General features: G+C 40.9%; 1 protein-coding gene across 2 annotated transcripts in view; it reads right to left on the bottom strand.

Moving 5' to 3' along the window:
• The window catches only part of LOC109422807 (uncharacterized), a 130,982-nt gene extending 118,936 nt beyond the window's left edge, over positions 1–12,046 (bottom strand). The window contains exon 1 of one of the 2 annotated variants that reach the window (XM_029861404.2): positions 10,963–12,046. The gene's annotated coding sequence lies outside the window, so the exon portion shown is untranslated. The remainder of the gene's footprint in view (positions 1–10,962) is intronic. The other variant, XM_062847137.1, reaches the window with a different exon arrangement.
• Positions 12,047–13,574: the final 1,528 nt, after the last annotated feature.

Raw genomic sequence — 13,574 nt, 5'->3', positions numbered from 1 at the left:
AAAAATAAACAATCTTTGTTCCAGCGCGATCAATAGGATGTCGCGGTTCCATATCATTCTTTCGGGTTCATTACCCATCGTTGTCCCAAGCGTAATTGAAATTGCATCACACCGACCGGACCTAACGCGTTGCAACACGATCGCACCCGGCCACCACCGGACGATGATGGGTTATAAAAACTAGGTCAATAACGAATGGTGCGATTTTCGTTGCTTCCAATATGCCGCGCCTACGATGAAAATTGAATCTAAAATCCCCCCCGGGTAGCTGTTGGGAATGTGGGGTGAAAATGCATTTTTGTTTCAGTTGAATATTTGAACTTTGAATATAGGAGTGTGTGGGAATATTTAGGTCTATGCAAATGTACATAAATACATTTCCAAAATAAAAGATAGACAGTCTGTTGAAAGTAACTCTAGCTTTTTACTATAATTGATATAAGCCCTTGTTTTCCTTAGTAATAAGTAAATTTCTTCCCATTTTCTTTTTTGTATTTCTTAACATTTATGTACTGATAAGAACCATTTTTTTGAAGTACTATCATATTTCCGGTGGAGGTAATCAAACATTTCGGGTTTACCACCGTTGTCCATTTTCGAACGACAACTACTCAGTTATTCAACGCTCGTAGCGTACATTATTGAGCAGTAACACACTACTATTTCGCGAATTCACACCATCGACGATCGCAAGTAAGTAATAGTGTCGGCTAGCGGTAGGCGTATGAACGAACAGTGATTCTGCTCGTTGACGAACTTCGCTGGGAATGGGATTGCCCCTTTTCCACATTTCCAAGCTCGGTGTTAAATCATGTCTAAATTATTTTAAGAGCGTCTGGGCGTCGCGGCTAGCATTAATTTTGATTGAGTTTTTATGCATACTTCGGGCAAATTGCAAACATCGCGTGAACAAGTGTCACGTTCCAAAGTGTATGGAGCAGAGGATGCTTTGGTTGCAGGATGCAGTTGCTGTGTAAGAAGGTCTTGAAATACCAATTGAAAATGTCATTCATCATCGATGCAACGCAAAATGCAAAATTTTAATATGTTTAAGGGGTTTAGGGGCATGATTGACACCTCAAGCAAATGAGTGCTTTAGGCCTGTATAACAGAGAAAAACTTAGCATACTATCAGTTGGCTCACAATTTCAACTGGTTTCCTACGTATTCAATCATTTACAGCTTGTTAAATGTCTTTATTGTGAAGAAATAATGAATTGTAACCGTGTGTTTTTAGGGCTGGCAGGAAAGTTACGGGGTGAAATGGACACCCCTGCATATTTTATGCTAATTCTTTGATTACATCGACCAGTTAAGTAATTTGCCTACGGAGATCAATACCACAGATATAATACTTCATCTTAGTAAGTTTACAAAACATCAAAGTTAATTTAAAAAACTTAAGACTAAAATAATCGGATTGATTTTTTCCAAACTGTCTTAAACACCTAACCGTATGAAATGGACGTAGATCCGATCGTAATTGCCAGTGTTCATTTCGCCCCGACTCGACTACAACATTAAAATTGCTATTTTGAGTAAATTCTGATAAAAAATAATATACTTCATCTATTGCTAAATCTGCACATACATGTAGATAAGGTAACAATTCACTTGTTTTTATGGTGGACACACTCAAACACTCGTAATACCTTATTTGCTGCTCCTGCGAAATTATAAGAATTCACCATATGAAAAACATACTTCAATTTCAGTGATATTTTGGTTATATTGGAGAAATCCAAAAGGAACGTTTGCAAAATAAAATAATTACTTGTTCCTTTACACTTATGCATTAGAAGTTTAACATAAAAGTCAACGGTTTCGGCAAAAACAGGGGTGTCCATTATGCCCCTAATCCCCCTATACATTTAGGGCCCATTTAGCCGATGCGGTAAGCGCACGAGTATTCAGCATGATCATTCTGAGAGTGGCGGGTGCGATTCCTGATCGATCCAGGGAATTGGGCATAGACTATCTTCGTGCCTGCCAAATGATATACACTTGCAAAATGGTTATTAGCTAAGGAAGCTTCCAGTTAATTACTGTGGAAGAGTTCATTGCATGGCTACAAACATTTACAAAAGAAGTTCCCGATTAAAATAATTTGGCGAAACAGTGAGAAACCACTTTTGAGGACAAGTTTGCAAAAAAAAAATTGTCCAAGTGTTGTTATGCGCCAATTTAGATGTTTGCCAAGAGCGCCGAGGAACTACTTACACTATGGCACTGATTCCGGTATCTAGGGATGGAAAAATATTGAATTTATCGTATCAGCATATTCGTCGAACGATTAAGCTTGTACACATGCCAATCAACGATCAAATTATAAATGAGCGACAAGCATATTGTAGCCTCAGTAGGGCGGCAAGAGCTGATGACAATAATGTGCGAATACCAATGGAGTTTCATGTATGGGGAAGTTATGGTTTCGACAATGTCTGAACTTATACGTATACCACAGCTTTGTTATGCCAAATATAATATCTTTATATCGCCAATCCGGAGATGACGGGTTCAATTCCTGTTCCGGGCGGAAACTTTTCTCAACTTCTCTGGGTTATATATTATGCCCCACAGTATCTCCCGCACTCTCGCGGCCTACAAACAACAAGTGCGAAGGTATTTTTTTGTAATCTTAATACTAACGCAACTCATGCAAGACTATTGATCTGTTGCTCTTTCATATAGCCGGAAGCCTCTCCCACCAGTTCAGACACCCCAAATCCTCCGATTAGGATTCCCAGTACTCGTCTGCCGTTCCAAGAAGGAAGGAACATATCGACACTGCTTCCGTATAGTGGTCATGACCTTCCTGACCAAATATGGGCCCAGAAGACGCCATTATCGTGGTCAATTGAAACACTTATTCAATCTTGAACAAAACCTACGACCTCGCCGATTTTCTCGACACACATGTTATCGACATCGCCGTAATAACCGAGACGCATCTCGAAATTGAAAAAAAGTGCCTTCATCCCCGGATTATTAGTAATGAGGCTTGATCGGATCGATTCCAGTGGAGGGGGAGTCGCCATCGCCTTACGCTACAACGTCAACTGCAGTCAGCTGCCGAGTTTTTGGGTAAACGGTATCAAGGTGTAAACTGTAAATATCAACGCCGAACATTAAGTCTGGGAATACCCTCGATGAAATTGCAACGACACCACGATCCTGAGTCCGGATGCTCCCACCCGGTTGAGCAGATTCGGGGCTCACTTAACAATCCACGTGTTCCTCACCTACGTGGACAGGAACATAACCCAGCCGATTATTTACCAGGAGCTCAGCTCGGTGGTGGTGGCCGAAGTTGGCTTCTTGAACAATCGGCACACGATCACCCGGTATAACTACCATCGAGTAGTAGAGAAATCCCATCAGGCATTTCTCCAAAGATTTCTCAATGGATTTCTCCAATACTTTCTTTTGTCATTCCTACACGGATTACTCCAAGAGTTGCTTCAGCAATTCCACTAGGAAATCCTTCAGGAATGCCTACTAGTATTCCGGCAGAAGCTCCTTCTGTGATTTCTACAGAGTTTTTTCAAAAGATTCCTCCACATTTTTTTTCTTGGAATTTCCCCAAGAATTCCTGCTGGGATTCCTGCAGGAATTCCTCATGTTGTTCTTCCTGAGATTGTCCTAAGGATATTCCTCTAGGAATTCTTTCTGGAACGTATCCAAGAATTCCTCTGAGATTACTTCTAGATATTTTTTCCAATTATTCTAGATGGGGTTCATCTAGCAATCCCTGCTGTAATTTCTCTATGGATTCCCCCTGAAATTTACCCAGAGATTTGTTGTTTCATGGATTCTTTTTTGTTTTCTTAAAACCCTTTCGGGTTCCTTTGGGAACTTCTATTTAAACAGCTCCTGGAATGCTGCTGGGATTTCCCCTGAAATTCGTGGTGGCAATCCTCAGAGAAGTCTTGCTGGGATTCCTCAAGCAATTACTGCTGGAAATATTCCAGAAATTTCTGAATCACTTCTAAGAGCAATAACTGCAGAAATACCATTTAGAAATGCTCGAGAAATCCCAGCAAGAATGCTTGGATAAAACCTGGAGGAAGTTCTTGAAGGAATGCTGGTATTCCGAGAGGGATTCCTTGAAGAATCCTTGTAGATATCCCAGAAAGTAGAAACCCGTCATGTATTCCTGGAGGAATTCTAATTCTCAATCGATTCATCCAGCAATTTCTCTTGGAATTTCTTCAGGGATGCCTACTCCGGTATCCCCGAAAATTCCTCCGGCACATACGGAATACATCTAGTAATTACTGCTGGAATTTCTTCAGAAATGTCAACTACAGATGGTTCGAGAACTCTTGCTGAGATTTTTCAAGCATACACGCAAAAAAAAAACCGTTCCGATATACGTGCACTCCCAATCACGGCAACGGGAACAAACGTGAACTATGCATAGCAACGATAACAACAATAAGAAATGTACACCGTGAACTAGATTTCACGTTTTCTAGAACGCCCATATTGACAGCTGGAACTAGTTCCAGTTCACGGTGTATATTTGCTTGTTTTCATATTTGCGTTTGTTTGTTCACGTTTATCAGAACGGCTTTATGAGCGTGTATTCAGCAGAGCTATCCTCTAGCGTGGCACGGTAAAGGCTGGGAATGCTGCGCAATTCAGATCCCATTGTGATCCACTAGCCTTTGCCCAGCAACTCCTATCCCTACCTCCACGTGGTACCGGTTGGAAACTATGGGCAACCTTAGGGAAGATCGGCTAACCAACCCCGGTGGGAACTTTGATCGTAGGCTGACAGGGAAGGGGGGGTGGTGGGGTTGCTTCGGCAAACCTGAGCGTCTGTTCTCCAGGAGGAACGGCTCACAACAGCGACTGATCCTCATGTTAGGGGTGGCTGATCTACGTCCGAGTGCCAGGAAAGGACTCTAAGCTCAACTGTGCACTATGGTCCTCCGGAAAGTAGGGGGTTGGTGTCAGGCCCTAGAAGCCAACCGTAAAAAAAACCATTGTAACGGAAAATCAGTAACAGAATAATACGAACCGAGACCAACGGCAACGACTCGAGCGATCAAAAGGGACTTGCGATTGGAAACTCGGTACCTGAAACTGCCTATCTCTCAACTTCATTGGGAGCACCCGCATACTCGCCGATCTACTGAAGGACCGCGGGTTCGGCATCGTAGCGCTGCAGGAGGTGTGTTGGACAGGATTCATGGTGCGAACGTTTAGAGGTAATCATACCATCTAACATAGCTGCGGCAACACACGCGAGCTGGGAACAGCTTTCATGGTGATGGGTGATATGCAGAGGCGCGTGATCGGTTGGTGGCCGATCGACGAAAGAATGTACACGTTTAGGAGCAAGGGCTGATTCTTCAACTTCAGCATAATAAACGTGCACAGCCAACACTCCGGAAGTACTGATGATGACAAGGGCGCATTTTACGCGCAGCTCGAACACGAGTACGATCGCTGCCCAAGCCACGACGTCAAGATCATCATAGGAGATTTGAACGTTCAGGTAGGCCAGGAGGAGGAATTCAAACCGACGATTGGTAAGTTCAGCGCCCACCAGCAGACGAACGAAAACGGCCTACGACTCATTGAATTCGCCGCCTCCAAAAATATGGCCATAAGTACAGGGTGCGGCAGGAAAAAATGCGAAAAGTTCAAGGCACTATTACACGCTAAATATGGGATATATATGACTATTTTTTCATGACAGTGTATCAGTCAATGTCTATATTCTAGCACTGAAAAATAAAAATGAACACATTTGATGTTTAACATGTGATAATGTAGGCCTAATAAGCGGATATCAATAAACTGCGCGCCCAATGGTCATTAAACAAAATGACTATAACAGTAACAAAATTAGCTCAAATTCGATGAACAACCAGACCACACTGATCCAGAGCCATGTAGTTTCACATACCAGATGAAATAAGTACATATATTTGATGATATTGTAGAGAAAATCAAAAATGTTGTTTTATCAGATGCGAAATTTAGCGACCTGTGCGATTTTCTGCGGTTTGAAAATTCTGGTTGTCTTCATCTGCAGGCGCCGCCCTGTAAAGGTTAGTGACCAAAATGGGAAATTTTTTAATTAACTTTTCAGAAAACTAGCCTATTATAGATCATGGAACGTTGAAACATAGATTGGTTAATGTCAAATGGACGAAAATGAGGTTTGAAGTTGAAAAATACTTTCGCATTTTTTCCTGCCGCATACTGTAGCACCTTTTTCCAACACAGCTTCCCTTATCGTTACACCTGGAGATCACCACAGCAGACAGAATCTCAAAACGACCACGTTCTGATTGACGGACGGCACTTCTCAGACATTATCGACGTCATAGGTCCTATCGTGGGGCCAACATCGACTCCAACCACTATCTGGTGATGGTCAAACTGCGCCCAAAACTTTCCGTCATCAACAAGGAGGAACTCGTCTACCTCGGATCCTTACTGACGGTTGACAACAACGTGGGCCGTGAAATTCGGAGGCGCATCATCAGCGGAAGTCGGGCCTACTACGGCCTCCAGAAGAAACTGCGGTCGAAAAAGATTCACCCACGCACCAAATGCACCATGTACAAGACGCTAAAAAGACCAGTGGTCCTCTACGGACACGAGACATGGACCATGCGTGCTAAGGACGATCTTCGGCGGTGTGCAGGAGAACGGTGTGTGGCGGAGAAGGATGAACCACGAGCTCGCTGCACTTTACGGCGAACCCAGCATCCAGAAGGCGGCCAAAGCCGGAAGGATACGGTGGGCAGGGCACGTTGCAAGAATGCCGGACAACAACCCTGCAAAGCTGGTGTTTGCTACTGATCCGGTTGGCACAAGAAGGCCTGGAGCGCAGAGAGCACGATGGGCTGACCAGAAGGGAGGGTGACCTGGCGAACATTGGGCGCGACCGAGGATGGAGAGCGGCAGCCACAAACCGAGTATTGTGGCGTACTATTGTTGATTATGTCTTATCTTAAATGTGATGTTGAACAAACAAATGTATGTATGTATCCTCTAGCGTGCGCAGCTTTTTCTTTTTTCTCACTCATTCTCGTAAACAAATCCGAGAAAGATAAAGATGAAAGAGGGGCATTTTGCCTCCTCTTTTATCTCGCTCTTTCTTGTATTTTTCAAATAGAATGAACGAGAAGAAAGAAAAAGCTGCTCACGCTAGTGGGAATATCTCCAACAATTGCTCTTAAGACAACTCCAGCAATTCCTGGGTGATTCAGTGCGGGTATAACATTGGAAACGTAGAAAAAACAAATCCTGGAAGATTCCTACAACAAATGTGTAGAGGAATCCCAGTGGTAACTAGAGGATCCACGAAAAGCATTTCTAGTCATGATGCCAGAAGATTCTTGGACGAAAACTGCAATCCCAAGAAGAATTCCTGGAGGAATTCTTGGACGAATCTCTGATAGAACCACTGCAGGAATTTCTGGATGTAATCGCCACGCCTTGTTTGTTGCTTGTTTTGTGCTTCTTTTGTCTGACAATCCAATTCTCTGCTCTTGAAGTGTCTCAAGAAGATTTTTTGGAAGAATTCCAGCAGGCATTCCTGGAGGGTTTTTGAAAGTGTCCTGGAATCTGAAAGCATCATTGGAAAAGTCATTATTAGAATTAGTGCGGAAGTGTTCGGAAAAAAATCGTGGAAGAATTCATGGACAAATACCAGGACGAATCACAAAAGGAATTCATGGAGGACCTTCAAGTGGACACCCTGGAGGAATCCCAGCGGAAATTCCTTGAAGAATCCTTGAAATTGTTTTTTTTTGCAATACCAGCAGAAATCCTAGAGAATCGCATCGGGAATTCTTGGATCTTTGGAGAAGCCCTTTTAAAACTCATCCACCTGAATGACCCTAGGGTTATAAAGTCGTTAATACAATAGAAAACAAAATATGATGAGATTTGATTTCACCAAAAAATTTTATTGCGATTGCTTTACAGGTTTCTCCCAGGATTTCTATACATATCCTTCCTGAGATTCTTCTTAGGATTCCTCCAGAGATTTTTCCAAGGATTCCCATAGAATTTGTTTTTTTTTTTGAGGCTTTAAATTTATTAATTTTAATTCATTCGCCTCCATACCATAGAAATTGTATTTGGAATTTCTCCAGAGATTTAGTCTAGGATTCCTTTAAAGATTTGTTTTAGAGTATCCAGTATGATTTTCAGGAACTCTTGCTAGGACTTATGAATCATTTTCAACTGGGATTTCTCCACTAGTTACTTTTAAGAGTTCTCCAAAAAAATCTTGAAAGCTTATCAGTAGTAATTGCCTGAGGAATCCTAGTAAAACTTCTTATTGGATACTACCACACAATTTTGAAAAAAATAAAATACAAGTAGCATTCCTGGGTCCCAGCGAGAATTTCTGCGGGTGGATTTTCAACAGGAAATGCTGGAAAAACTAAGGAAATTTCTATAGTAGTATAGTAGAAATCCTTAAAGGCAGTGCTTCCCAAACTGTGTGCCGCGGCGCCCTAGTGCGCCGCGAACATTTCGCTGGTGCGCCGCAGGGCCGCAGGCTCTTGAGTCAAAAAAAATATTTTATCAATATGGGAACGTCTTTTTTTGTTTGATGGAAATTGGAAGTGGTGCTTCTCGGCATTTTTAGAAAATTTATTTCGTTCTTCGAATTTATGGTATTCTCTTATTTTAATATTTTGATTTTTTACCAAATTTTTGAATTTTATGATTTTTGAGAAATTTGCCTTAAGATTTCTAATAATTCAGTTGAGTTTTTGATTCTACCAATAGCATGTAAATAAAAGTAAATAGGGTAACAGCTCCCTTAGTGGAGATCGTATCAATAGTGGTGGTAGTGCCAATTTATCACTATTTCGACCTGAAAGCTTGAATTTCTTTCGAGAACGATTTCCGTCAGTCTGCCAGTCTTTATGATGTCTCCTGCATTTTGGGATGAAACTATCACAAAACTTCTGCAAATTTTCTGTTTCGTGCAAGAAGGTTACATCTCAAAATTGATGATTCATTAGATCTTGTTGAAAATGATGGAAAACTCTGTAACTTTTGATTTCATTTCGGGACCCGTTCCAAAACGCGAGAATTCAGGCATTTTTTATAAATTTTATGCGCCACAGACACTTTAAAAAGCTAGTCGACTATTTCAATGGTCGTTTAAAAATAGTCATCCAAAACTCATGTGAAAGAAAGCCCTTCAAGCTTTTCTCAAGGCATAATGATCAGACGCATGATTGTGAATGAACCCATCATCAGCCTGGTCCTAAACATTATTTTTCATATTCAAGTTTGCTGAAATTATTCACACTACATTCTTAACTAACCATCTTGAAAGCATTGTAATTCCCGCAAGAATCTAAAATTATCATAAAATTCTGTAAAATTATTTCAATTCACCCGGAATTATCAATGAATTACAACAGTTTTACTGCTTTTGGCTGAGTTATTAGCAATCAGCAGTTTACTTTAAATGTAGCAGTTGTGTCGTATTCGTTCAGTTTGTGCGATAAATAAATATCACATGTGAAAATATTAATGAAATCTGTAAGAATTTTTATTAGGAAATTCTTCACAATTATGCATTGTTCTAAATTAATGAAAATTCTCTGTAAAAAGATGTTGGTGCGCCGCGATTAGTGATTATAGCTGAGATTCCTCAACGAATTCCTGCTGTGATTCCCTGAAGGACTTCTATGAAGGCACCTTTGCATTTCTTACTCTCTTTTATTAGAAAAGGATGGAAGATCCACTTTTATCCCATTTTTGCTCGTGTTCATAAAATATATAAAAATGTGAATATATCTATAAGATAGAGAAATGAAAAAGCTATCTACGCTAGTGACTGTGATTGCATAAGTTACGCCAACTAAAAAAATCCATAGGTTCCAGCCAGTAATTTCTACAAAATTACTAACGTGATTTCTCTAGAGATTTTTGCCAGGACTTCACCCATTCACACTTTTTGTGATTTCTCTATTGAGATACAGTCTCTGTTCCACAGTATGTTGCAGAATCATCCGCAGAATATGTCGGGTGGCCACAACCGGCAGTTCCTAAACAGTCCAAAACTTTTTATATACAATGTTCGATGATAGAGTAGTAAGTTTAAATTGGAAAAGTGAATTTAAATTCGAAACATAATTAAAAGCACTCAGGCAGTCAGCCTAATACCTCTTTAATAAACATTTCTTATTGCAATAAGGCTTTTAAATTTCTAACAATTATTAATTCAAGATTTTGAGATGCATATTGTATTCGACTATGAAGTGTATATCCTCTCGCATACCACCGTATTTGAAGGATTTCAGTGATCCAATTTACATTTTCAATAATTTCGAAGTAAATTCTTCAATGTTAAGGGTGTTTTCAATGTAAGTCAATAAAAAAAGGTCTGATTGATTATATAATAGATTTTTAAAAGAATCTGTTCTTCTACGCTCTTCAAAACAAGACAAACAGCACAGTGTATGTCCTAATTTCATACATGTCCTAATAATATTATTCACCGAATTTCCTAAGCATATATCTTGCATTTAAGGGTTGAGCACCTTTCCAGCATTGATTTTATTCAACAACATACAAATTCACTCGAAATAAATGAACTTCTCGTCAATAAACCAAACTTTTGCTCCATGATCTGCAAACTTTTTCTAATGAACATTCGCACTGAAGTTTATTGTATCAAAATCCTTATTATCAAAGCTATAAGAGGAACTCGAAAAAGAAATAGAAACAAATTTAGAAGGTGTCATTGCACCATTTTATAATTTTTCGTTTTATAATTCTTTTGTATAACCAGATAGAAACAAACTATGAACGAGAGTACAACCATATCATTTAGGTGATACTGCAATTTGAAACTTACCATCACACTTTATTCAGTGTTGCCAATTTTCAATTACTATCATGCTTATAACGGCTTTTTTCTGCAATTTTTTATTGCAATTGTAATTCTTAAGAAGCACTTACCTGAATTCCAATTTCAGCCTAAATAGCTCAGAACTTCACTACTCATAAAAGAAGTTTCAAACAAAATTGAAACTTAGTAGGTAGTCCTCTGAGACTGTGTGTACCAACTGGTTGAACGAGATTTAAACTGTCACATACACATTGCAAAATCACATTCAACAGGTGTCGAACATTTAGAGGCATCAATTTTAAACAGCACAAACCACCGCGCCAAGGAGCATGAATATTTACCTAAAACAAAAACAAACTCACTCCATTAGCGAGCCAATTTTCACCAAACACAATCGATTATCGGCCCATATCGAGTTTCACCTACTGCTCCATTGACAGGCTAGCGCACCAGTGACCGTCTGACTGAGTGATTGCCATCGAATTGCTACGCCGCCGTGCATCGCCAATTCCCCGCCGATTTGGCGTGAGCTATTTGCAGATTCGAATCACATTTTCACCCACATTTAGCATTTTCGGCAGCACACCGCCACGCCGTCCAATGGCCAACGACTGTGCGTCGTTGTTTATATCACACACTGGGTTTTTCTGATTCGGCCACTTGTGATGGACGTACCAACACTCAACACCAGCCGCACGCGAAGTTGAAGACGTAGAATACGCGCGCCAAACCGTGACGTCACAAACCGTCCACCGCAATTAATCCGCCTGCTCCGCGACGTTCCGATGTCCTGCCGGCGACCTTAGTGGCCACTTGTAGATTAACCGTACACACACACACCGTAGAAATACGCACTTCGTCGCGCGAGGAATGTTTGGAGCGACCCAAGATCCGAAACCGAAGCGCGCCAAGCGATGTAACCGACTGAATGGACGCCGTTTGAATAAATCAGCATGTCCCAGCCGGAGCGCTGTGTGACGCTGCTGGCTGGCTGTTCCGTCGTGGCTGGTAGGTGCTTTTTGACAGCCAACACCGACATCATCGCTACTGCTGCTGCCGCCTAGTGGTCGCCAAAGGAAATTTCCTCCCGCAGATCCCAGCAGAAGGATCTGGTTGCTCCCCTCCTCACAACAGCTGGATGCTACAGGGATGATGCCAACCCGTTGCTGAAAAGTCAACAAGAAACGTCCCAAAAAAACAATTCCCGGAATTCGCTTTCCTGGGCCCCTCAGGTTGCAATGAAAGTTAGATCGCTCTTTCGAAAATTTACGAAGAGTCACCCAACTTTCAACGACGAACGAATAAACGGGCGAAAGTGTTCGGGAACAAGCGCATCTCACTGTGCGCATCCTCCCACCACGTGTCGCCGTTGCCGCTTTCGGTTCCCCATCATGTAACCTTCTGATGATGTTGGGAATACTGGGTGTGGGTGATAGCGAGGTAAACTATGCTCTACATAGAATGAACCTGACTGCTAATTCCATAGAAAGTGAATTTCATCCCGTCCTCCCCCAACTTTCAGTGTTGGGAATGCTAGCACATCGAGCAGATTCACTCGGTTCCAGCCCTGCCCCAACAATTCTCCACTTGTCTGTTTCGCCTAATCTTATTCCAACAACTGGCTGCTGACGACGACGCTCGGTTGGGTTGTGCTGCCCTCGTCTTTATTTTGATGGTGTTGCTCTCCCCCCGCAATCTGTTCTTGTTGTACACACCTGACCGTTTTTGGGTGGTTCGTGGGTTAGTGGGTTAGCAGCATATTTAGTTGGAAAGAAGGGTTTCTTTTCTAGGAAAGGGGGATAGCATGTAGAATCCGTACTGATTAATCTCAAAACATATCTTCTGGGATGGGAGTAATGTGGGTCATGCAGCACCAAGTGACCGAAAACGTCTTGGTCTTCTGCTTTGCATTATATCCTAGAATACAAAGTCTATTTCTGAACAAATTGTTCTACCAGAAAACCAAGCTACGCTACATTAAATATGAAATATTATTATAATGTATGGAGCGAACTTGAAATCTGTAACTTACCACTGTAGATCCAAATTTTTTGAACTCCAGGATAGTTTGGATGATTTTGTTTTCTTCAAGCACCGTAGAGGTAGATTGATGTGGATACAACAGATAGGGTATATGTACCATTCCTTGGCCTAATTTGCAAGCCGCCTTGACAATTTTGACCATTACTCATGAATTAATAGCACTAGAAATAATATGACGACCCTATTACACACTCTAGGCAATGCATGTTTCACCAATTTGAAGTAAACTTACGTAAATATTCTAGATTTTACTTAATTAAGTTGAAAAGATTCGATGCGATGGTATGCAACGTTGATCTATGGTACAAAAATTGGCCTATTAGTGGATACAACGTTGGCCTATTGCTATCCATGCACTAGAACCACTAATTATCTCATTTTTTCAATATTTCTGCTGAAGTATTATCTCTGTTTGTTCACCAATCTTACTTTTAAATTATATTTTCGGAGCTAAATTTTCAAAAAACTATAAATAAATCACTTTAACTAAAGTTCTTTCTTAATTTAGTAGCGAAAACAACGCAACCCTATTATTGTGTTATATTTTACAGTCACCGCACACAAAATATTTCTTCCTGTTTGTTCTTTCTGGTTCTTACGCAAGAAATGCTGTTGACGTCTTTTTATCGCTGTTTTTGACGTCACTTTACTGATGGGCCAAGATTTGGGTACATAGTGA

Source organism: Aedes albopictus, chromosome 1, assembly GCF_035046485.1.
Source record: "Aedes albopictus strain Foshan chromosome 1, AalbF5, whole genome shotgun sequence".
Classification (NCBI taxonomy): Eukaryota; Metazoa; Arthropoda; class Insecta; order Diptera; family Culicidae; genus Aedes; species Aedes albopictus.
The sequence above is the reverse complement of the archived record's forward strand: the minus strand, read 5'-3'. Positions and strand labels throughout refer to the sequence as shown.